Here is a 26,747-nt window from a genome sequence, read left to right on the forward strand (position 1 = left end):
TCACAATATATTCCATGTTTTTTTAGATTTTGCTTGGCGTAAGTTGAATGAGAGGTTGATTTCTCTTGTTTGTTTGCCGTCTGGGACTTCTTCAACCTGATCAGCTGCTTAGTACAGCATTAGTTGTGGTATGCCACAGATTTCCCATAGTTGGCACTTGGCTGCCCAGCACATGGAAAAGAGGAAATTCACACCACAAAGTCTACTTATTCTTCATGGGCAATCTCTTCATAGTTAGCAAATAACACTTTTGCTTCACTGCCAACTTGAAATTCAGCCTGATTAGGTTCGTTTAATGATACAGCAAGGAAAATACCTACTACCACGACCGCGACACCAGCGATCCCTGCACACAAGCACTATCCTACACACTAGTTAATTTACAATTTTTACCGAAGCCAATTAACCTACCGTCTTTGGAGTTTGGGGGGAAACCGAAGCCCCCGTTGAAACTCATGCGGTCACGGGGAGAATGTACAAACTTCGTAAAGACAGCACCCGTAGTCAGGATCGAACATGGTCTCTGGCACTATAAGGCAGCAACTCTACCGTTGTGCTGCCCGGTGATATTTAAGCAAAACTGCAAACCAGGTAGTGAGGCAATTGCAAAAACAAGGAACTGGAGATGCTGATTTATACCAAAGATAGACAAAGTGGTGGCGTAATTCAGCGGGTCAGGCAGCATCTCTGGAGAAGGATAAGTGAAATGTCTTCAGACTGAAAGTAGGAGGGTCGAAGCGGTGAAGAGCTGGAGGTGAGAAAAGACCAAGACCAATCGGGGCCGGCAACAAATGACCTCAGGCAGCGTGGTGCCCTGGTAGGCCCGTAATTGGAAAGGGAAGGTGTGATCTCAAGAGGGATACAACGTGGTGAACTGTGGAACTGGTTAAACAGGTGGAGGAAGACGCCACAGGGGGGAGGGGAATATTACTTGAAGTTATTTAAAATCAGAGAATTAAAAGTTTATATCACTGGGTTGTATTAAATATGAGGTGCTATTCCTTTAATTTCCATGTGGTCTCACTAAAGATAATTGTGCCCTTTGAAAGAAGATGAATATTTTCTTATGGTGAATATACTCGTACCAGAGAGGATCTAAAAACAAACTATGTTTCCAGGTTTGGTGTTAATAACAACAAGTTAACAATTTAAACTTGATATTCAGCATGAGGAGAATGGTTAAAACAAAACTGGAAGATTGCTGGTACATAGAAAGTCAGAAACACAGAGTGGTTGGTATGGAAGTGGCATGTTGCAATGATGTTTCAGCATTCCCATTTCAATGGTGCTAATGAGAGGTAGGGACGGATGGGAGACGTTGCCTGTACTTTCCAGTGTTCGGGAGGGGAGGGCAGAGTAAATTGAAGGCCAGGAATTGAGTTTTTCCTTGAGAATTGTATGGGGAGGGGTAAGATGGTGGTGGAATGACATAGGGGAAGAAAAATAAATTGCAGACTCAGCATAGTGCACTGACAGGGAAGGTTGAGCAGGAGTCAAGGACTTCATATAGTATTTTACTTTCATGTTCCCTTGTCTCAATGTTCTGACTGTTCCAAGAGTGCCAAATGATGGATGCTGCCAAGATAAGATGGTATCACCCGAGAAAGAGCATCTCATGATGTCATCCCACATGTCCCAATACAAAAATCTTGTTGGAGCACAAGGGTGACTCATGACATCACATTAAAATTTCCAAGTGACATAAATTAACCCAAAATAAATTATTGTGCTTAATTTAAGAAAAAAAGTTAAATTCAACCCATTCACACACAAATGGGGAAGGCAATTAAGAGTTAAGGTTTTTTATCATAGGTATCAAAGGTGGTACAGAAATATTATTTCCTTACTATCAAGAGGTAGTGATGGATCACCTTCTCAAAGCATTGTAGTCTTTTAGTGATAACGCTCCCATAACAATCATTTCATAAGGAACTCAAAAAATTTGACCCAGATACCATTGGTGTTGATGTCCAAGTCGGAGCATACAGACTCAGAAATGCAAAGATTAAAATGTTCTTACGATTATTGTTAATTATATTAAATGACAGTACAGCGCTTTCTTCAGACCGCCACCATCGACAGAATGCACCTCTCACCAGCTGTCGCTTCTTCCTGTCGGCTGTCGTTTCCCCCCTCCACCGCTGTCTCCTCCTCCTTCTCCAATCACTCTGTCCAATCCGCCGCTCACCCCTCCACCGCTGCCTCCTCCTCCTTCTCCCCCGGAGCTGCCGATATATTCCAAGGTGGAAGATATCGGTAACTCCGTGGGAGGAGAAGGTGGAGGAGGGGGGAGCAGACAAAGTAACGTCTACAGGAAGAAGCCGCAGCTGGCGAGAGGGGGTGACCCATGGAGACCCAGCACGTCCCGTTGGTGGCGGCAGTCTGAAGAAATCGCTTTCGGCCAGGGGTACACTGGTGTACCTTGTGGAAGACATCAGCGACTCGGCCAGGAGTCGTTCTCCGTTGCCTCGCTCATTCTCGATCTCCTTCTCTGTGTCGCCGGAAGAGTAGCAAACCCGGGCAATACTTTCATATCTATGAAACGGATGGACGGCCCTCGCCAGCCTTCCATTGTAATAACACAGGTCATTCAGTAAACGGGACAACCTATTGTGAATTGTTTACGCTATTACGTAAGTCGGGGAGTGCCTGTACCAGGTTTCTTAAAATATTAATAGTAACATTTACTTCCTAGTTTTTAAATTTGATGTTATTTCAAATCAACTAGTTTTGAAATTCTCAATTTTTAAAAACTAACAGTATCAATGTTTTACCCAGTTTATTTCTGTTTATTTTGTCAAGGGTTTTCCCAGTTTATGAACTATAGTTACTGAACAACATATTGTGAAACATTTATTATTTATTCTTCTGGTATATGCAACTCATGTCACCTACATCTTAATATAGCTTGAATTTATTAAGATAAACAATTTCTTATAATAATTTATAAGTGCAATGTTCCCTCAATCTTTAATATTTTACCCAAATAAACCTTTAATTTATGTAATCATATACATTTGAAATGTTTTAAAAAGTGCGTAAGCACTTACCTAGAACCTCTGCTGCTTTACGTGTTCGCTCCCACTCTGGAATTATATATAAAAGGAAATGTATTTTTAATCTGTATGCCTTTCCTTGAATTTCATCAATCAAACACACAATTTGTATTTAATGTATTTATAACAATGTATTTGTATTTATACTCACAATGTACTTATAAACACTGAAACACGTATTTGTTGATGCTATGGTAAGCTTTAACATGCATCATGGTAGCATATTACTTCAGTTTGCATTTTACAATTTGTTCCTCACTTCTAACATTTTGCTTCCCTTCATTTACCATCCAAATGATTACCTTTATTCTGCACATTATTGACTGAGAGGCATATTTTCTTCTTCTACCTCATCACTGGCTATTTATTGCACTTCCATCTGCCTAAGACAAAACTCTAGAATTGGCATATTGAACTCGGATATTTGCTCTCAGGACAATTAAAACATATCTCTGACAAAGTCTTTGATCACCTCACCTAATTTCACATTTTTTGTAGTTTAAGTTTAATTTCCCTTCTGGCTTTGCAAACTTCCATTAAAAACTGTCTCTCTTAAACACACGAGATAAATGGAAATATATGTTGTTGCTCAGTCCAATAGATGAATGTACCATAATTCTTTGTCAATACTATATTGCAAACTTCTCAATGTGCATTACTTGCAATTGATTGGTCTTTGGCCTTTTCCTATTACAGGTTATAGGCCTTTTCCTATTATAGCTTTTTTTTAAATTTTCATGGCACATTTGGACATATTTTCAATAAGTTAAAGATAATGTGACAATGTTCAGTGAGCAAACCAAACTGGAAGTTGGGATATTTTTAAAAATCAGTGTTAAAACAGGACAGTATATCACAAGAACAGGCCCTCCAGCTCCCAATGTCTGTGCCAAATATGATGCCAAGACCAACTCTTATCTGCCTGCAAATAATCCATATTCCTGCATATCCATACGCCTATCCAAAATTTTCTTAAATGCCACTATTGTATCTGCCTCAATCACCACCCAGCAGCACGTTCCAGGCACTCACTACTCTGTGTAAAAAAAAAAAACTTGCCCCGTGCATATCCTTTGCTTGAAAGCTCTGCCCTTTATTATTTGATTTTTCCATCCTGGGATAAAGGTTCTGATCATCTATCATGTCTACACTCATAATTTTAAACATTTATATCAGGTCTCCACGCAACCTCCGATGATCCAGAGAAAACAATCCAATCCTGTTCTACTGCTCCCTATAGCTCATGCCCTCTACTCCAGGCAGTATTCTGGTAAATCTAATCTGCACCCTTTCCAAAGCTTCCACGTCCTTCCAGTAATGGGGTGACCAAAACTGCATGCAATACTCCAAATGCAGCTTAACCAAAGTCCTATAAAGCAGCATCATGACTTCCTGCCTCTTATATGCAATACTGACCTATCTATGCAAACAAGCATATTATATGCTATCTATTCGTGTTGCCACTTTCAGGGAGTTATGGACTTGGACCCCAAGATCCCTCTGCACATCAATGCTGTCAAGGGTCATGCACTTAATTGTATATCTTCCCCTTACATATGACCACACAAAATGCAACACCGCACATTTGCTCAGAACAAACGCCATTTCTCTGCCCATTTTTGTAGCTGATCTATAACTCGCTGCATACTTTTAGACAGACTTCCTCACAGTTCATGACTCCAGCGATCTTGGTGTCATCTGCAAACTTACTCACCAACCTGTCAACGTTTACGGCCAAATCATTTATATACATCTCAAACAGCAGCGGTCGAGTCAAAAGTATTTTATTGTCATATGTCCCAAAACAAAACAATGAAATTCTTAGTTGCAGCAGTACAAGAGATATGTAAATATTGTACTCTTTAAACACCATAATAAGCCACAAAAAAAGGTCAGTATATAAACAACAATAATAATGCAAAGTCAAAAATTATGCCATCTATGTAGCTTGGAGCTTAGATGGAGGTTGTGGTGTTTAATAGCATAGCGGGGATCCACTGATCACAGACCTCCAGCCTGACTATTGTGCTTCCACTACAACGCTCTGTCTTCTATCAGTAAACCAGGTCTGAATCCATACGTCCAAGTCACCGTTAATCCAGTGCATTTTAATCTTCCCAATTAGCCTGCTGTGGGGGAGTTTATCACATGACTTTCTAAAATCCACATCAACAACATCCTTTGCCCCATGCTCATTGATCACCTTCATCACCTCCTCAAAAAACTTGATTAAATTAGTAAGACACGACCTGCCATGTACAAAGAAATGCTGACTGCCCCTAATTAACTCATTCTCTTCCAAATGGGAGTAAATCCTATCCTGAATAATCCTCAATAGGTTCTATATCACTGACGTGAGGCTCAGCAGATCATAATTCCGTGGATTCTCTCCACTTTCCTTCTTAAATAAAATAACAACATTCGCTCTACTCCAGTCCTCCGGAACCTCAGCTGTAGATAGACAAGACGTAAAGATCTTTGTCAAGACTCCTGCAATCTCCTCTCTTAATAACCTGGGATAAATCCTATCAGGTCCTGGGAATTTATTCACCTTCATGCTCTTCAAAAGTCCCAAAATCTCCAATTTAATCTCAAACTGCCCTTGATACTTATTTCTAACATAGGTATAGAAAGCTTTGGGATTTTCGTTAATCCGTCTTGCCAAAGCCATTTTGTGGCCCCTTTTGGTCATTCGAATGACTCGGTTGAGTTATTTGCTCTTCTTTATATTCCTCAAAGGCGCTACATCCTCTTAATAAACCTTGCCACTCTGACCAAATTTACAACCTCTTTGGTTATCCAAGGTTTCCTGACTTTGCAAACTGTATCCTTTTCTTAACTTCAATGACTTTGCCTTAAACTACTCCCACGTCAGATGTGGACTTACCCATTAACAACTGCTCCCAGTGTACCCTACCGTGCTCCTGCCTAGTAGCATTGCAGTTTACCTCACTCCAATTTAGTATCTTCCCACAAGGTTCATCCTTCTCCCTATTCAAAACAATCTTAAAGCTTATGGGGGAAAAAAGACACAAAGTGCCAGTAACTCAGTGGGTCAAGCAGCATCACTGGAAAACACGGATGGTGACATTTCAGGTCGAGGCCTTTCTTCAGACTGATTGTAGACGGAGTGGGGGAAGGAAGAAATCTAGGAGAGAGGAAGGGGAGGACAAAGTGTGGCAGGTTAAAGGTGAACACAGGCGGGGGGGGGGAGGGGGCTGATTGGTAGATGGTTGGACAATTAGATGAAAATAAAGGTGCGAGAGCTGTGATCACTATCCCCAAAATGCTCTTCTACTGTAACAGCAGTCACTTGACCAGGCTCAGTTCACAAGGTCCTTTATGTTCCCTTCTCAGGTTCGACTATCCGAAACTGAATCAAAAATTGGTTGGACAAACAAAAACTGAATTAGGAGGATCCGGTGTAGAGTCGTTCAATGCTGGTTTGTAGACACAGATAACATCCTATGTGACTGCTTTGAGTCAGTGGACTGGTCCGTATTCAATGAATCCGCAACCAATTTGAATGAGCAAGTCACTGCTGTGACTGATTTCATCAGCAAGTACGTGGAGAAGTGCATATTGAGGATGAACCGTGAGGTACATACACAGGTGAAGGCCAGGTCGGCAGCATACAAGTCAAATGATCCCAAGCGGTACGAGAAGGCCCGCTATGATCTTCGCAAAGCCTTCAAGACTGCCAAGAGACAATTCTGGGACAAACCTGAGTCCCAGTATAATCATTTGGACACCTGCAGAATGTGGCACTGGCTGAATACTATAACTGGCTGCAAAGCAAAGTCAGGCAACATCACTAGTGATAGAGCGACCCTACCTGATGAACTTAATGCTTTCTATGCTCGCTTTGAGAAGAAGGCCAACGGGTGATGCCATCTGTCCCATCAGACTCGAGTGTGTCTTATCTCAGGGTCACTGCTGCCATAATTGTCCTGAGGGAAAAATCACCCAAAGCAACTGGCCCAGAAGGAGCCCCGAGCTGTGTCCTTAGAAATTGGCGGACCACCTATCGGGAGTGTACACGGACATCTTTAATCTCTCCTTACTCAGCTTTGAGTAACCATCTGCTTCAAGAAGACCACGATCATCCCCGTGCCGAAGAAAAGCAATATCTCGTGTCTTAACAACTACCGACCAGGGGCCTTGACATCCACCGTCATGAAGTGCTTTGATAGGCTGATTACGGAACATGTTAAATCCAGTCTGCCAAGCAACCTTAACCAACTGCAGCTCGCCTACCATGCAAACAGGTCCAAGGCTGATGCCATCTCATTGGCCCTACACTAATCTCTGGAACCCCTGGATAAGAGAGACACCTACGTCAGACTTCTATCCATAGACTACAGCTCTGCTTTTAATACCATTATTCCATCCAAGCTCATCACCAAACTCAAGGAACTTGGAGTCAACACTCATCTCCACAACTGGATCACCAATGCGTCCACGATTTCTTGAGCCACCACCTTAAGTACCCTGGGATGCAGACCATCAGGTCCTGGGGATTTATCAGCCTTCAGTCCCATCAGTCTACCCAATACTATTTCTCGCCTAATGCAAATTTCTTTCAGTTCCTCTGCCTCCCTAGATCCTCCGTCCTCTCATACATCTGGGAGATTGTTTGTGTCTTGTTTAGTGAAGACAGATTCGAAGTACCTGTTCAACTCTTCCGTCATTTCCTTGTTACCCATAATGATTTCACTTCTTTCTGCCTTCAAGGGACCCACTATCAGTATCATCATATTCCTGCATCTTTCCCTATCTGTCCTTCACCTCTACCTGTCTGTCCTTCCTTTGAGACTTAATGGTCCTGACCGCAATTTTCCCATCACACCTTCCAGTTTCTGACCTACTTCTCTGGTTCCCAACCACCTGCCTGTCTAGTTTAAACCCTCCCAAGTAGCACTAATCGCTGCCAGGATATTGGTCCCCCTCCATTTCAGATGTAACCCATTCCCTCTTGTACAGATCATCTCTGCCCCAAAAGCGACCCCATACACTAAAAATCCAAATCCCTGCTCCTTGCACCAACTCATGAGCCCACATTCATCTGTCATATTTTCCTATTCTTACCATCACTAACATGTGCCACCAGAGATAATCTGGAAATGATTACTCTCAGCGTCCTGCTTTATAATCTTCTGCCTAACTCTCTATATTCATTTTGCAGGACCTCGTCCCTTTTCCTATTTATGTAATTTATGCCAATGTGCAGAGTGATTTCCAGCTGTTTACCTTCATGCTTGTGAATGTTCTGAAGCAGCTTGGAGACACAGTGGACCCTTGTGCCAGGGAGACAACACACCATCTTGGAGTGTTGCTTGCTGCTACAGAATGTCCTGCCTGTGCCCCTAAATAACGAGTCTCCTAACACTACCGCTCTGCTTTACTACACCCTTCCCCACAGTGCCAAGGAACCATGCTCGATGCCACTTACCTGACTGTTGCTACCCTCCCATGACAGACACTCCTCCTCCCACTCCCCCCCCCTCCCCCAACTCCCGAAGGGGACTCCAGTATTCTGTGTCTGCTCCCTTTCCTGTGGTCACCTAACTCCTTTCTGCCCCGACCATAGGCATGCGACCTCACTGTGACCTCAGTCTCCCGTTTGATACTGAGATCGTCCAGTTGCTGTTCCAGTTCCCAACCAAGGTCTGTAAAGAGCTGCAGCTGGACGCACCTTGCATTTCCCTGACTTCCCACACCCTGCAGGATGACCATACATCTGCTCTAACTAGTCCAAGGAAAGTGTATGAATAAAATGAAAAAACACCATACCCATTGTCACCCTCTATGCTGAAGCTTCTCAAGCCAAAGCCCCACAAACCACACTTGCCCTCCACACCACAGTTGCCCTCCACACGACCGCTCCACTTGCATCTACCTTCCTTCGATACAACCACTAAGATGCAGTCACTCAAGGATGCAAACTGCTTTCTGCTTGTTCAGCTCACCTCAGCTCGTTAACTGTAGGGCCCCGGTAATTGGCTGGCCTCTTTTAAAACTCTTGCTCTTCTGAAACAGCTTTCAGCTTGTCTAAAATCAAACCATGTTGAAACCAAAATAGTGAATCGCCCGGCAAATATTGAGTAACCCTGTAATATTCCTGATAATTGGAGTGACTGCACATTGAATATTGCAGTTCTGCTTACTGCAATACAAGGAGGATATTGCAGTTACTCACATTTTTGAGTAGAGAAAGAAAATAACAGTTAGTTAATGTATGGAATAGGCTCCCCATCAGATGGTATCGCTGCCATTGCTGGCTTGTTGCCAACGTAAACTTGAGTGATCGTACTGTGTTGTGAAAATTTCAATCTGCCTTGATTGCACTAGGGACCAAGTACAGAATGTGCAGGAAAGAACTGCAGATGCTGGTTTAAATCAAAGGTAGACACAAAATGCTGGAGTAACTCAGCGGGACAGGCAGCATCTCTGGAGAGAAGGAATGGGTGACATCACCCATTCCTTCTCTCCAGAGATGCTGCCTGTCCCGCTGAGCTACTCCAACATTTTGTGTCTACCAAGTACAGAATGCTTTACACAAGTACGAGTTTACATAGGTTGCCTATTGCGTAAGTCGGGGAATATATTTACATTCTAACCCACAAAAGTAGTAACAGAGGACTATGTGTGAGCATGGAAAAATAGAAAATGATACTCTCCAATTTCCAATTTCTCCAAATTATTCTCATCGGTTCTGCTAGGTACAAATATTATTTTGATGTTATTACATTTGGAATTTCAAAGTGAAGCCCATAAACTCAATTTACCACAGCGCATGTAAACACTTGAGGGCAGTACAGCACATTAGTACAGAACAGAATGATATACAATCCTGCAGCACTAACATTTGTGGAAGCAAATTATCCTGGATTCTAGGGGACTCCCTAAGAAGAAAGAGATTTGCTTCTATGCAGGTTTCCTTCATGTTAATTTGCTTCCTGCTATCTTTCACATTTTTAGACATTCTCTTCTGAATAAGGTACTAATTTTCATTTGAATAGCAAAGAATTGGTTATCTTAAACAAATCGGAATGGAATCATTCCTATGATCTATCTGCTCTATAAATGTGGGCTTTAGACCTGACTAGGTATAGGTGGCTCACATTTATCAAGAGAAATAGATAATGCAAAAATGGTAACAACAACGACTGACCATAATGATCAAGGACTACACTTCAGTGCTTGACTATGCTGCTGAATACACTCAAACAGCTTGTGCTGAACAAGGCTGAGCAAATGCACACATGCCATCCTCACTTTAAGGTCCTGCCCTCCCTATATCGGTACAATGAGCACCTACTCCAGGCACATAACAGCTGCATCCTACCCAACATGTTTTATCGAGCAACCTCTGATCAATGGACCCAACAAATCATAACCTTCCAGAGTATACTGAATACTGTCCTTCCCAAAGGCAGGTGACCACCAATGAAGACACTGCCCGACAGGCTGGGGGAAATCTTGAGGAAGTTCATGTTGCCAGTGCAAACTCTGTCCTACTCCTGAAGTTTGAGAACAAGAGCAGCCAGGAGAACCAAATGCAATCTGTTCACCCCAACATTGCTCCCAATAGCAATAAGTATTTACAAAATAACCTAGCTGTCACTTATACCCAAAGTCAGCCTACTATGGCTAGAGGAGGAAGTTGTAAAACTGTGGGGTTTCCTATCAGCAATAGGACCCACTAACCTTAACAGAGTTAAACCCAAAAGCTCAGATCGTATGCCTCCCTGCTCAACACCACTAACTTGCAAAATATTAAATCAGCCAACTAGATATTAAGAGTCAACTCTATTAATAAATGCAGTATCATTGGGCGATATTGGAAATCATTCATCATTAATATATAATTGGTAGCAGATGATAAATAAAAAGCTTTATTTTCTCAAGGGCAATAGAATGTTTACACCCATTCCTCAGTTGTTTCTCATAGTTGGGCAACCAATGAATGCCTCTCCAGCTTGTTTGAACGACTACTGACCGGTGGCCCTCACCTCGGTTGTCATGAAATGCTTCGAGAGACTAATCAAGAACCACATCTGTGCCCTCCTTCCTCGCTACATGGACCCACTACAGTTCGCATACCGTCCGAGCAGATCCACGGATGATGCGGTCTCCCAGGTTCTGCACACCGCTCTCTCTCATCTGGACAGCCAGAAGGGGGGCTATGTGAGGATGCTGTTCATTGACATTAGTTCAGCTTTCAATACCATAGTCCCCACCAGACTTGCTGAGAAGCTGCTGGAACTGGGGCTTAACACTCCTCTGTGTGCCTGGGTTCTGGACTTTCTCACCGCCAGGCCCCAGGTGGTCAGGATGGGAGAACACACATCCAGCCCCCTCACCCTGAACACAGGATCCCCCCAGGGTTGCGTCCTTAGCCCCCTACTGTACTCCCTGTACACACATGACTGTGTGGCCAGGTTCAGCTCAAACTCCACCATCACGTTTGCTGATGACACTGTGGTGGTGGGCCGGATCTCCGACAACGATGAGAAGGCCTACCGGGAGGAGGTGGCTGATCTGGCACTCTGGTGTCGGAACAATAGCCTCCTCTTGAAAGTCAAAAAAACTGAGGAGCTAATTGTGGACTTTAGAAGGGCTCAACATCCAAGGACGTACACGCCACTGGAGATAAATGGGATTACTGTGGATAGGGTGAGCAGCTTTAAATACCTGGGAGTCCACATCAAAGAGGATCTGACATGGACAACACACATTGCCGCACTGGTGGGTAAGGCAAAGCAGCGCCTTTACCACCTTAGACAGCTGAGGAAATTCAGAGTGTCTCTGAGGATCCTTCAATGCTTCTACTCTGGGGCTGTAGAGAGCATCCTGTCCAGCAACATCACAGTCTGGTTTGGGAACAGCTCTGCCCAGGACAGGAAGGCCCTGCAGAGAGTAGTGCGTTCGGCAGAACGCACCATGGGAACTACACTCGCCCCCTGCAGGACCTATACATCAGGAGGTGCAGATCAAGAGCAAGCAAGATTATGAGGGACCCATACCACCCCAGCAACAGACTGTTCCAGATGCTACGGTCAGGCAAACGCCTCCGCTGTCATGCTGTGAAAACGGAGAGGATGAGATGGAGTTTCTTCCCACAGGCCATCAGGACTGTTAACTATTATAACTCCAGGGACTAAATTTTCTTTTCTGTATTAATTTTAATTTATATGCTGTAATTATAACTTTTTTTTTGCACAATCCGCAGGCATTGCCACTTTCATTTCACTGCACATCGTGTATGTGTATGTGACAAATAAACTTGACTTGACTGAACTTGACACTCCTAACCAGATTTATTTTGTGCTGAATTAGATCTTAGAATTCTGCACTGCACAATGTTCAAATATGGCACTGATGAGTAGGGAGGAAAAATCTGGAAAAGAGAGGGGTGGGTTAAAGCCGGGCAAGTGATCAAACAAAATGTGTAGGAAGGAACTGCAGATGTTGGTTTACACCTCCAAAGATAGACACAAAATGCTGGAGTAACTCAGCAGGTCAGGCAGCATCTCTGGAGAAAAGGAATAATAGGTGATGTTTCGTGTCGATACCCTTCTTCAGACTTTATTGATCAGTGGATTCAGGTGAGGAGGGGATTGGCAGATGGCTGGAGGTGAAACGGAGATAAAAAGGTGTAAGATAAGAAGAGGAAAAGTGGAATGCAAGCCAGAGGGAGGGATGTGGATGGAAGGGGACAGAGGGTGGGGGGGGGCAGATGTGGACTTTGCACAGATTTATTTGTATAATATTGGAACATCTCTAATATAGAGCAATATTAGAATAAACTAACTGTATTGCATTAACTGAAAGCTGGTCAAATACATCTGGGTACATTTCACAGGTCAAGTTAAGAGATAACCCACAACTGTTGATTTGGATTCACAAAATGGTCGACCAGGTTACGTCGTCAGGTAGCAAAGAATAGTGGTCATGAGGAGTTTTATTAAAGCCCAGTAGTTTACATACATCATTATGAATTTCATCATATTAAATAAATCTGAAATAACATGATATAAATGCCCCAACATCCATATTGATGTTAACCCATATCCACAACGTGACAATCATTATACTGCTGTACCCATTTTAGTACGTCACTCTACAATACACACAACCTAAAAATAACTGAAGAAATTCAAAAATCAGTAGATACCAAGAAATAAATCCTGAATTACTTTTCCAAATACTGTTCTGATTTGGGATAAGGCTCTTCCGTACCAATATGCAAACACAGATAAGAATTGTTACAGAGAGAACCAATATACAACATTTGTTATCTCCTAGACCAAGGCATTACTGGAATGACTCCAAACACCAGCACTGCATGTACACAACAGGCGTTTAAAATAAATTTCACTCGGTTTAGTGAAGGCCAGAATGAGGGTAGGACATCCATGCAAATCTTAGAGTAACATTATTACCTCGATAAATATGCTCATCGCATTTGTATGGATATTCTGCTTTAAAAGCTTCTAATTAGTCTTCTACTGAGGAATGAAGGTAAATGTACAATCTTTGTTCCCCTCCTCTCCCCTCCCTGTGCCCTACATGGACTCTTTTTTTTAAATAAAAAAATACATGGACTCGCACCCATTCCTCCCCTTCCACCTATATTCCGTCTTTTGGCTTCACAATTTGCACCTCTTCTATTCTCAGCTCACACCTTTCGTCTATTTATCTCCGGCCTTTGTCCAACCCTCAGCCTATCAAAAACCTCCCTAACCTCGATCCACCCATCATTTGCCAAGCTTTGTTCTGCTCCCCCTTCCTTCCAGCTTTCAACCCCCCCACCACCACCAGTACAATTAGTCTGAAGAAGCATTACCTGTCCATGTTCTCCAGAGATGCTGCCTGACCTATTGAGTTACTCCGACACTGTGTTTTTTATAAACCAGCATCTGCAATTCCTTGTTTCACCAATCTATTACTGTAGTGGTTCACACGTGAAAGTTTAAAATCCCCTTCAATTTTATACATAATTTATATTGGGAAAAAAAATCATTTTCCAACAATGCATTCCTCGGGCAACAGAATATTTTGTGGTCAATTCCCAGCCACGAAACATTCTGCGCCAAAATAAAAATTAACTTAACAAGACTTATATTACAGTACAAAACTTGCAATAGATCATTAGTCCCTCAAACATTTGTTCACATTCAAAGTTGATTACTATTTTACTCATCCTTTCCACGTAACTTGAAAACGTGATACAACATATTCTGGCATGAACTAGCAGGGAAACAGGTCATGCAACCCTATTTGTCCACATCAATCAGTAGACATTCTTCTATATTAATCCCATCTCCATGTACTTAGTTCTTGGCCTTCTCTGCCTGAACAATTCAAGCACACATCTAGATACTGCTTCCTGCAGTCTACACTATCTATACCTCTCAACTTAAATTCCTCACATCCTGTTCCCTTTCAATCTTATCCTCTCCAGAGAGAACAGATGCTTATCAGTCTCTCCTCATAATTGAACTGTTCCATCCTATGTTCTCATAACTGAACTGCAACATCTTCTGCACCCTTTCCAGCCCAATCACCACCTTCCTATTGCTTGGGAACCAGAACTGCATGTAGTACACCAGCCATGGTCCCACCAAAGTTCTCTGATGTTGGCGTACAATCTTTCTACGTCTGTATTCAATACCACAATTAATGAAAGCCAGTATCCTATACCTTCCTGGCCATGTTATTTACCCGTAAGGTCACCTCCAATGATATATAGATGAATTCCAAGATCCCTCCGTTCCTCAATATTGCCCAAGACTCCAGCATTTATGGTGTATGCCCCAGCCTCATTAGTACTCCCAAAGTCCATATCACCTCACATTTGTCCGGAGGAAACTCGATCTGCCATTTTTCAGCTCTGCTAATCTTTACGGCATATGAACAGCAAGTTTCAACATTGATCCTTATGCAATACCATTAGTCAGAGGCATTCAATCAGACCTACGAAACATCCAGGAATATAAATATAGAAATTCCTACACTGTGCAAATAAAATTAAGCCACAGAGAAAACACACATTTCATTTCATTTAAACATAGGGTTACACAGTACTAGATCAAAGAGACAAAGATAAATTTTGACGAAGTAACAGGAAACTGTTCGAGTAATACACGTTGTGTTTAAACTGATCACTAGCCATTTGGATTTGAACTCCAACTTCTTCAGACTGAAATATCATCTGCCCATTTCCTCCACAGATGTTGCCTGACCTGCTGAGTTACTCCAGCATTTTTCGTAAATCAGCATCTGTAGTTCCTTGTGTCAACACTATACCGAACCACGTTGTTAAGATAAACAAAGATAGTGAAAGAAGGATGCGTCAACAATGAAGAGAAAATAGAAGATGGAGATGAAATTCTAGCAAGGAACTTTTATAAAGTTACACATAGGAGATGATGACGGCAAGGTTGTTTCAGAAAATGAACTGAGGCAGTGATGGATATATGCATGTTGATCATCCGCCAATATCACCTAATATGAACTGTGCTAGATTTTGTCAGGAAACATTTTGTGATATTTAAATGGGTTAAAAATGCTATACTACAACATTTCATTGTTAATGGAGGAATTTTAAGTTGAACAACACTTCTAAATATAAAGTACTGATAATGGAAAGAGACACCAGAAACAGAATATGCCATGATGACTAAGGATTGACATAAAATTATACACTGGACAGCAGGTGAAGCAATCTATAAAAAATACAGCCATTCTGGGTTTCATTTTACCAAACCAAAGTGTGATGCCAATACTATTCATGATGTAAAATCTAGACTGCTCATTGGCCACATTCTATTTTGGTTGATTTTCAAATTTAGTTTCTCATTAAAAACATCTGGTTTGCAAATATGACTCATTACAAATATAGCAGCAAAAGTAAAACTCTACAGGAAACAGGAAAAGAACAAAGGGCATTTTTGCAGAAAGCACAGTATGTTTGGAGCAGTAAAATAAATAGTTACATAGCATAAAATCATAAAGAAATTATCTTCAATCAAATGAGAAAAAGGTTATTATCTGTGTTCATTTCCTTCACACATGCAGCAAATTATCTCATAATTCCCACCCAATAACTATCACAGAATAAAATTGGGGAAAAATAACAGTTCACTGCAGCCAATGAACCAAATACAAGAATATATAATTCTTCTCTCCTTCACAGTTTGATGTGAACCCAAGTTTGATTCTGAGCAACCAAATTGTCTTTAAGCTTTGACAATTAAAAGTGGATGAACAAAGGCTTTCACTCGCTATCAATCCCTGGAGCCCTTAAGCGAACCAATGTGGGGTCTTAGAATAACATTGTATTATTAGCTGAAGCACACTTATGCACATATTAAGTCCATGCAAAACTCAGTCCCCCCCCCCATCCCCACACCTCCCCCCCCCCCCCCCCACAACCACAGGAAAATCAGTGACAATATTATTGAACAGTAGCTATGTCATGTGACAGAAAATAACATGAGGACATAATAACCGTCCTCAGATAGATGATCATCATGTGAATATATATGGTGAAATTGTAATAAAACTGAATTGGATTTGTACAGTATGGTAAAATAGTACTTGTCAGGTAGAAACACTTATTATTCAGGGCTGAATTAAATTCAATACAATCAACATAAGCACTAACTGACACTTAAATGATAAACCAAATAGCCTCTGTCTGTGCTGTACATTTTGTATGCTATTTTCAATTCTGTGCAACAATGCCCAGAACTATGTTTAGTATTTTTCCTACATTCCTACATTAGCAAAAATACCAAAATTACAAAAAATTAAATTATGGCAAAATAAGTACGAGGATTTTCTTAAGATTATCACAAAAATTTAAAATGGGTGATTTACATGTTCTCTGCCCAACACCATTATTAAATATGTAAGGAGGAACTGCAGATGTTGGTTTACATCGCAGATATTTTTTGTCTACCATTATTAAATAACCTACCTTCTGCTTTATTTTCCAATTCTTACTTCATAACTTTGAGCCCTGGCAATATAGTTATTTAAAACTCATAGTCATTGAAATGCCATTGCCATTTGATGTGTGTGCGCAGAGATTTGCAAATAATTCAATAATGTAGCAATGGCTTGAATGCTAATATATATTCAAATCCCACCTTAATAACAATGGAATTTAAATTCAGTCATCTAGTCTTAATTACAATGACTAGAAGACTACTGCATTGATTTAAATACTCCCAAAACATATTGGATTCATCCAACACAGAAATAAGCCCTTCGCCCCACTAAATCTGCTCAAACCATCAAGCACCATTACTGCACCAAATGGGGGGGGGAAAATCTGCCACCCAGTCCAGAGCAATGTGATCAACTCTCAAATGCCTTATGAAAAAGACCAAACAAGCCATCCAGTTAAATGATATATTAAAGCAAAATAATTAAAGCAAACAAACAACCAGCCAGCCAGCAAAGAGGAAAAAAGATTCTAAAGGGAGTAAGAGGCAACTGTGGCTGACAAGGAAAGTTAGAGATGGAATAAAACTAAAAGAAAAGATGTATAAGAGTAGCGGGAAGCCAGAGGATTGGGCAACTTTCAAAGGACAACAGAAGATAGCGAAAAGGGCAACACGGGCTGAAAAGATGAGGTGCCAAACGAAGCTGGCCAAGAATATAAAGAAGGACAGTAAAAGCTTCTTTAGGTATGTTAAGAGAAAAAGATTACTAAAGACAAACGTGGGTCCCTTGAAGACAGAAACGGGTGAAATTATAATGGGTAACAAAAAATGGCGGAAGAGTTAAACAGGTACTTCGGGTCTGTCTTCACTAAAGAAGACACAAACAATCTCCCAGATGTACTAGTGGACAGAGGATCAAGGGAGACAGAGGAACTGAAAGAAATTTGTATTAGGCGAGAAATAGTATTGGGTAGACTGATGGGACTGAAGGCTGATAAATCCCCAGGGCCTGATGGTCTGCATCCCAGGGTACTCAAGGTGGTGGCTCAAGAAATCGTGGATGCATTGATGATCATTTTCCAATGTTGAATAGATTCAGGATCAGTTCCTGTGGATTGGAGGGTAGTTAATATTATCCCACTTTTCAAGAAAGGAGCAAGAGAGAAAACGGGGAATTATAGACCAGTTAGCCTGACATTGGTGGTGGGGAAGATGCTGGAGTCAATTATTAAAGACGTAATAACGGCACATTTGGATAGCGGTAAAAGGATTGGTCCAAGTCAGCATGGATTTATGAAGGGGAAATCCTGCTTGACTAATTTTCTGGAATTTTCTGAGGATGTGACAAGTAAAATGGATGAAGGAGAGGCAGTGGATGTAGTGTATTTAGACTTTCAGAAAGCCTTTGATAAGGTACCACATGGGAGGTTGGTGAGCAAAATTAGAGCACATGGTATTGGGGGTAGGGTATTGAAATGGATACAGAATTGGTTGGCAGACAGGAAGCAAAGAGTAGGAATAAACGGGTCCTTTTCAGAATGGCAGGCAGTGGAGAGGAGTGCCGCAAGGCTCGGTGCTGGGGCCGCAACGATTTACAATATATATGCGGCACGGTAGCGCAGCGGTAGAGTTGCTGCTTTACAGCGAATGCAGCGCCGGAGACTCAGGTTCGATCCTGACTACGGGTGCTGCACTGTAAGGAGTTTGTACGTTCTCCCCGTGACCTGCGTGGGTTTTCTCCGAGATCTTCGGTTTCCTCCCACACTCCAAAGACGTGCAGGTATGTAGGTTAATTGGCTGGGTAAATGTAAAAATTGTCTCTAGTGGGTGTAGGATAGTGTTAGTGTACGGGGATCGCTGGGCGGCACGGACTTGGTGGGCCGAAAAGGCCTGTTTCCGGCTGTATATATATGATATGATATGATATGATATGAATAATTTGGATGATGGAATTAGAAGCAACACTAGCAAGTTTGCGGATGACACAAAGCTGGGTGGCAGTGTGAACTACGAAGAGGATGTTAGGAGGTTGCAGGGTGACTTGGACAGGTTGAGTGAGTGGGCAGATGCATGGCAGATGCAGTATAATGTAGATAAACGCGAGGTTATCCACTTTGGCGGCAAAAATAAGGAAGCAGATTATTATCTCAATGGTGTCACATTAGGTAAAGGGGAAGTGCAACGAGACCTTGGTGTCTTTGTACACCAGTCACTGAAAGTAAGAGTGCAGGTACAGCAGGTAGTGAAGAAAGCTAATGGCATGTTGGCCTTCATAACGAGAGGATTTGAGTACAGGACCAAAGAAGTCCTTCTGCAGTTGTATAGGGCCTTGGTGAGACCACATCTGGAGTATTGTTTGCAGTTTTGGTCTCCTAATTTGAGGAAGGACGTCCTTGCTATTGAGGCAGTGCAGCGTAGGTTCACGAGGTTAATCACTGAAATGGAGGGACTGTCATATGAGGAAAGATTGGAAAGTATTGAAATGTATTATTATTATTATTAAAGACTAGGCTTGTATTCACTGGATTTTAGAAGGATGAGAGGGGATCTCATAGAAATGTATAAAATCATAAAAGGACTAGACAAGCTAGATGCAGGAAAAATGTTCCCAATGTTGGAAGAGTCCAGAGCCAAGGGACACAGTCTTAGAATAAAGGGGAGGCCAAAACTGAGGTGGGAAGAGACTTTTTCATCCAGAGAGTTGTGAATTTGTGGAATTCTCTGCCACAGAAGGCAGTGGAGGCCAATTCACTGGATGAATTTAAAAGAGAGTTAGAAAGAGCTCTAGGGGCTAGTGAAATCAAGGGATATGGGGAGAAGAGAGGCACAGGTTACTGATTGTGGATGATCAGCCATGATCACAATGAATGGCGGTGCTCGCTCGAAGGGCCAAATGGCCTCCTCGTGCACCTATTTTCTATGTTTCTATCAATCGGCATCAAATTCGGACAATACAGAGATGTATTTCTCCACAGCCAGGATTGAAGTAAGCAGTGCAGAATCTTGGTGGAGGCAAATCTTGTCTTCACTTCCAGGATACCTTCCACTGTTGCATGGCATTAAGCATAATAAATAGGATTGCCTCAGAATAGATCAGACAGCTCAGAAATGGGCATCAATGAGTCACTGTAAACAATCAACAGCAAAACACAGTTCACTGCAAAGTGCAATCTTATAATCCCTTACGATCACCTTCGTTTCATGAAGAGTGTAAAAGGACACATCGTGAGCAACATCAAGCATTCTTAAAAGGTGCCAACCTGATGAAGCTGGAACAGGTCAACATACATGCTATATGGCAAAAACAGCATTCAACAGATAGAGCTAAACAACGGTGCAATCAACCTATGAGACCAAAGCTCCACAGTCCTGATATATCCAATCATGAATGGTGGATAATTTAAGAACTAACTGGAGGAGGCAATACCAAGAACATTCCAATCCTCCATGTTGACAAAGCCCGAGTGATAATAGTGAGGTTGAAGTATTCACAACTAAGTTCAGCCTGAAGTGCTGGGTTGACATCTCTCTGTATTCTCCCGAGTTCCCCATTGTCACAGAGGCTTCAGCCATTCTGATTCACTCCGTAAACAGCCGCATCGTGGCAGCACTTAAGAGAGCATACTGGGGGGCTCGTCTGTTGAGGCAATACAGATAGAGCTCAAAAATAAGAAAGGTGCAATCACTCTAATGGGAGTGTATTCTTACCCCCCACCCCCACCTTCCCAATAGCCAGCAGGAGATAGAGGAACAGATATGTAGACAGGTAACCACAAGCAACATGATTGTCGCAATGGGTGACTTTAACTTCCACATTATTGACTGGGACCTACTTAGTGCAAAAGGCATAGATGGGACAGAATGTGTTAGGTGCATCCAAGAGGGTTTCCTAAAACAGCATGTGGATAGTCTGACTTTGGAGGGACCATACTGGACCTCGTGTTGTGAAACACGCCAGGTGACTCGTGTTTCAGTGAAAGGGCACTTTGAGGATAGTGTTCGCAACTCCATAGGTTTTAAGATTATTTTTAATAGGAATATCTCTCGCCATAGGCAAGGTTCCGGGGGACTGGAGGGTAACCAATATTGTTCCTTCATTTAAGAAGTGGAGAGAACCTTTCTCCCAGGCTGGAAATGTAATTTACTTTAAAGCTCAGCCCTCTGCTCAAAGGGGGCAAAGTTTAAGAGAGATGTGTGGAGCAAGATTTTTTTTCTACTGAGGGTAGCGAGTGCCTGGAACACATTGACAGGGGTAATAGTGGAGGCCGATACAATAGTCATGTTTGGGAGGCTTTTAGAAAAGCACATGGATATTTAGGGAATTGAGTTATGCTCTCTATGGGCCATCAGATTACTAACATATATGAATAAGTTTATTGGCCAAGTGTGCATATACAAGGAATATGCCTTGGCGCTCCGCTCACAAATGGCAACACAAACACACAGTTAACAATTACGAATAAAGCATAAACACATCAAAACAATAAGGATACACCATTACGGTCTAAACTGTGGGTGAAAATAAACCAGAGCAAAAAAAGTTGCTATAAGTTGCTATATACTAAAAAGTTCAGAGATCCTCATACCAACCACTCCAAGCACCTACATATAGTTAACTCTTGTCTGTGAAAACCTTTCACCATTATTTATTTCATGTTTCTTAGTCAATTTTGCATCAACCCAGTCACTTTACCTTTGTGATTAAACTTATTGTTATACAGTGCCCTCCATAATGTTTGAAACAAAGACCCATCATTTATTTATTTGCCTCTGTACTCCACAATTTGAGATTCGTAATAGAAAAAATCAATGTGGTTAAAGTGCACATTGTCAGATTTTAATAAAGGCCATTTTTATACATTTTGGTTTCACCATGTAGAAATTACAGCTGTATTTATACATAGTCCCCCCATTTCAGGGTAACGTAATGTTTGGCCCCAATGCTTCACAGGCGTTTGTAACTGCACATATGTGTTTAATTGCCTTCTTTATGCACGTATAAGAGAGCTCTCAGCACCTAGTCTTTCCTCCAGTCTTTCCATCGCCTTTGGAAACTTTTATTGCTGTTTATCAACATGGCCAGTTGTGCCAATGAAAGTCAAAGAAACCATTATGAGCCTGAGAAACAAGAAGAAAACTGTTAGAGACATCAGCCAAACCTTAGGCTTACCAAAATCAACTGTTTGGAACATCATGAAAAAGAAAGAGCACTGGTGAGCTTACTAATCGCAACGGAACCAGGCCAAGGAAGACCTCCACAGCTGATGACAGTAGAATTCTCTCTCTAATAAAGAAAAATCCCCAAACACCTGTCCGACAGATCAGAAACACTCCTCATGAATCAGGTGTGGATTTGTCAATGGCCACTGTCCGCAGAAGACCATGAACAGAAATACAGAGGCTACATAGGATGGCCAGGTTAGTTTACCAAGAAGTACTTAAAAGAACGACCACAGTTCTGGAAAAAGGTCTCGTGGTCAGATGAGACGAAGATTAACTTATATCAGAGTGATGGCAAGAGCAACGTATGGAGGAGAGAAGGAACTCTCTAAGCATACCAAAGCATACCACATCATCTTTGAAACACGGTGGTGGGGGTGTTATGGCCGGGGCATGTATGGCTGGCTCACTTATCTTCATTGATGATACAACTGCTGATGGCAGTAGCCTAATGAATTCTGAAGTGCATGGACACATCCTATCTGCTCAAGTTAAAAAAAACGCCTCAAAGCTCATTGGCTGGCAGTTCATTCTACAGCAAGCCAATGATCCCAAACATACTGCTAAAGCAACAAAGGAGTTTTTCAAAGATAAAAAATGGTCAATTCTTGAGTCAATCACCCAATTGAGTATGCCTTTTATATGCTGAAGAGAAAACTGAAGGGGACTAGCCCCTAAAACAAGTATAAGCTAAAGATGGCTGCAATACATGCCTGGCAGAGCATCATCAGCAAAGACACCCAGCAACTGGTGATGTCCATGAATCACAGACTTCAAGCAGTCATTGCATGCAAAGGATATGCAACAAAATACGAAACATGACTACTTTCATTTACATGACATTGCTGTGTCCCAAACATTATGGTGCCCTGAAATGGGGGGACTATGTATAAACACTGCTGTAATTTCTACATGATAAAACCAATATGTATAAAAATGGCCTTTATTGAAATCTAGCATTGTGTACTTTAACCACATGTGATTCTTTCTATTACAAATCTCAAATTATGGAGCACAGAAGCAAATAAATAAATGACGTTGTCCCAAACATTATGGCGGGCACTGTAGCTGTTATTAATACTTAGCTCTTGAACCACACTATGGATTGGTCATTGCGTGAAGAGCACACATTTCAGTATTATAATGGAGGAATTAACTTGTTCAAATGGATTAATGTTTACTTTGAAATTGATCCCATCAAGCATAAGAAATGCATCCCAAGCTTGCTTTGGCATTCAGTTAGACCATGGCTGAATTGATCTTAGGCGAGATTAATTTAGCTTGGCATCATGTTCAAAACAGACATTGTGAGCTGAAGGGCCTGTTGATGTGCTGTATTTTTCTATGTTCTATATACCAAAAAATGGCCAACAACACTGGATACAGGAAACGGCATGAAACCACACTATCCCAGCAGTAAATCGAAAGATTTGCACCTCTAGACAAGCTGCTTCAGTACAGTTACCACAATGGCACCTACCCTACAATTTGGAAAATTTCTACAGTATATGCTGTTCAAAAAAAGCAGGCCAAATTCATTCAAGTTCATTACTACCCAGTCTAATCTCAAATTTAAGTAACTAGCCAACCATATAAACACTCTGGCTACAAGAGCTGATCTGAGGTTGGACATGGAGAGTTCGTCATACAGCATTTCTGCAACCCTTCGGCCCATCAAATCTCCCGTGATCAACAAGCAAGAATTATAATTAACCTATTTTAATCACCCCATCCCAATTCCCCTCAATTTCAACACTCGTCTACACAAGGAGCAATTCAGACTGGACAATTAACTGACAACCCACCCAGCTTTTGAATGTGGGAGGGAACTAGGGGCTACAACGTGAGCTGCAACAGCAGCCGTGTGAACCAATGAATAAGGGCTCATTGGTGCAGACCAGTGGCATTGGCGCCTAGTTTTTTAGTAAAACGACACAAAGTGCTGGAGTAACTCAGTCGACTGAATCAGTCTGAGGAAGGGTCACCTATCCATGGTCTCCAGAGATCCTGACCAGTTGAATTACTCCAGCACTCTGGGTCCTTTCAGTAGGTGAAAGAGAACTCGCTGGTGCACCCTGCGAGTCAGAGGTGGGGTTGGAAGCTGGGGCTCTAAACAGCCGGGGAGACGGTGCATGAGGGGATGGGTCAGCTGGTCATTCCATTCACATTCAGTTTACATTTTATATTTGTTTTATTTATGTTTCTGGCATTCCATGGTGCTTTAAAGACACGGGAGTAGTGTAATTAGCAGGGCAAGGGTGTATTGTCATTTCATTATCAAGTGGTCCAGAAAAACGGATAATACAGAAAGGCTCTGGAACTGAGGGGCGTGGAAAATATTCTCCACTTGTTTGAATAAGCAATTGCCCCAACAACATAATTCAGGACAAAGTAGCCTGTTTGATGGTTATCCTAGTCCCAAGATTCAACCAAAAAATGAAGGGCTATATTGGAACAGTACAGAAAAGCAGATACTGCATAACGATATGCAGTATTGTGTAAATTAACTGTATTCAACATAAATGTAAAACTCTTTTCATCTGCCTTTTTGCAATATAGTTTCTGAAAGCCTGGTAGCATAGATTCTGATACTAATATAAGATTTATAAGGACAGGTACTCAACAATAACGCTAACCTCATACCGCCACATCCTGTCAATTAAAATAAAAAGCTGAATAGTTTTTTTTTAAATTTGGTTTACCCACCCCCTGTGAAAAGCGTCAGCTAGTAAAGCAACCATTTTAAAATTCCATAGCTCTATATATCTAAATATTCTGTAATTTAAATAAAATCTAAGTTAACATTACTTAATCAAAACTGTATTTGCATAAGCTCAAATCAAAGTGCTGAAGTTATTCACACTGCTACATTAATATTGTAACTTGTGTTGAGGAAAGAACAGTAAATTACAGTAAAACCAAAGTGGGTCAAAAGGTTATTTAGCACTGGGGCATTTTAGTACAAAACATATTTCAACCTTTTTTAAACACTGAAATATTTGAACTTGAATTGCCACTAATGTTACAATAAGTGGGAAGTAGCAGAACAGGATATGACAAGCTGTTAGAATAAAAACAAATTTATCTAAGTAACTGGTACTGAGAGCTGTATTTCAGTCAAATATCAGATTATTTGCCGTTTCTTGCAGTTTTAGAATATATTGTTTCAGTTTGTTGCTTATTTTACCTCTGTATTATGCAGTGGAAATGTTCATTTTCATAGTTTTACATGTATGTGAAACTGTTCCATGAATAGCAACTTGTGAAAAAAGGACAGCAATATCACAAAACCAAAATGGACCTTCTGAACATTCTGCTGTAATGCAATTTGCCTCTATACGTTACAATTAGATTCTTATCTAGCTATTATACCAAAAGCAAATCAATGAAAGTTTTATTAATTTTTTTCCTTCCAGAGATTGTCTTTCAAGAAAGTTGTTATCCAGGATGATCAAGGATGCCAGTGCTAGAGATTGGGATAATTCTATTTTAGGCAACCAGTATCATCATTATTCACTGCAATCCACTACAGCCAGATGCAGATTAAATCCATCTGCTCTGACCCTGTATAGGCATATTAGAGAAGCAAATTTTAAAAATTGATTTGACCAAAATGGCTTAGACAATTCTGTTAGAAAAGTCTGTGGTGTGGGAATAAGTAAATCATAGATGCTCAAAGCAAGTTTAGTGATGCAACATACTTTTTTTTAAATTCTAATGATTTCTGGAATAAGTAGAGTGCAAGCTGTAAAAGTAGCTGGGTAAATTGTGGAGAAATATAATCCTCTGAAGCTTGCATATTTGACTTTAGGGAGCAGGCACCAATTTCACGGATATTCCCTCAATCAGCGAAACATTTGAATTTTCCAGTAAGACAGAAAATATGCAAAATATTGTGCATGCAGCATGCATCTAGAGAGAAACAGTTAAAGCTTCAGGTTAATAGCTTTTCATCAGAACTAAGAAAGGCTAGAAAATGTAATGCTTCACAATGGAGAGAATGGGAGGGGTGTGAACAATAAAGAGAACCTTTGCGATAGGGCAAAGAGCTTGATGCAAAAAGTATCAGTGTGCATTGAGGTGAAAGTTTCCTCACTGCTGCTAGAAAGAGAGAAAAAAAGAAAAATGAGGGGGAGAGTGCAAGAGATCTGAAATAAAAGAGAATGTTGTAAATATTTTAATAGGGAGTTTCATTGATTAAAGAAGACCTGAGTTTTCATAAAATAATCATAAATTATTGACCATTCATCAAAACTGGTCAGTTCTCAAACATGAGGCTGTCTGTCTGAAAATGTTGTTTCCAATATGTAGGGAGTTACTGCAGATACTGGCTTAAACCAAAGACACAAAAAGTTGGAGTAACTCAACGGGTCAGGCACCATCTCTGGAGTAAAGGAATAGGTGACCTTTTGGGTCAAGACCCTTCTTCATACTTCCTCAAAACCTTTCAATGTTCCAACCTTTTATTTTCTTAGACTGTCTTGGGAATACCAATTACCAAAGTGAGTAG

The 26,747-nt window shown here is 41.2% G+C and overlaps 1 protein-coding gene across 7 annotated transcripts in view; it reads right to left on the reverse strand.

Moving 5' to 3' along the window:
- fam49bb (family with sequence similarity 49 member Bb) overlaps positions 1 to 26,747 on the reverse strand; it is a 130,051-nt gene that overhangs the window by 40,481 nt on the left and 62,823 nt on the right. For 5 of the 7 annotated variants that reach the window (XM_078397752.1, XM_078397753.1, XM_078397755.1 and 2 more), the window contains exon 2: positions 3,051 to 3,086. The exons of the other annotated variants lie outside the window; for them this stretch is intronic. The gene's annotated coding sequence lies outside the window, so the exon portion shown is untranslated. The remainder of the gene's footprint in view (positions 1 to 3,050; positions 3,087 to 26,747) is intronic. 7 annotated transcript variants of the gene reach the window in all.

This window comes from Rhinoraja longicauda, chromosome 4 (genome assembly GCF_053455715.1).
Source record: "Rhinoraja longicauda isolate Sanriku21f chromosome 4, sRhiLon1.1, whole genome shotgun sequence".
NCBI lineage: Eukaryota > Metazoa > Chordata > Chondrichthyes > Rajiformes > Arhynchobatidae > Rhinoraja > Rhinoraja longicauda.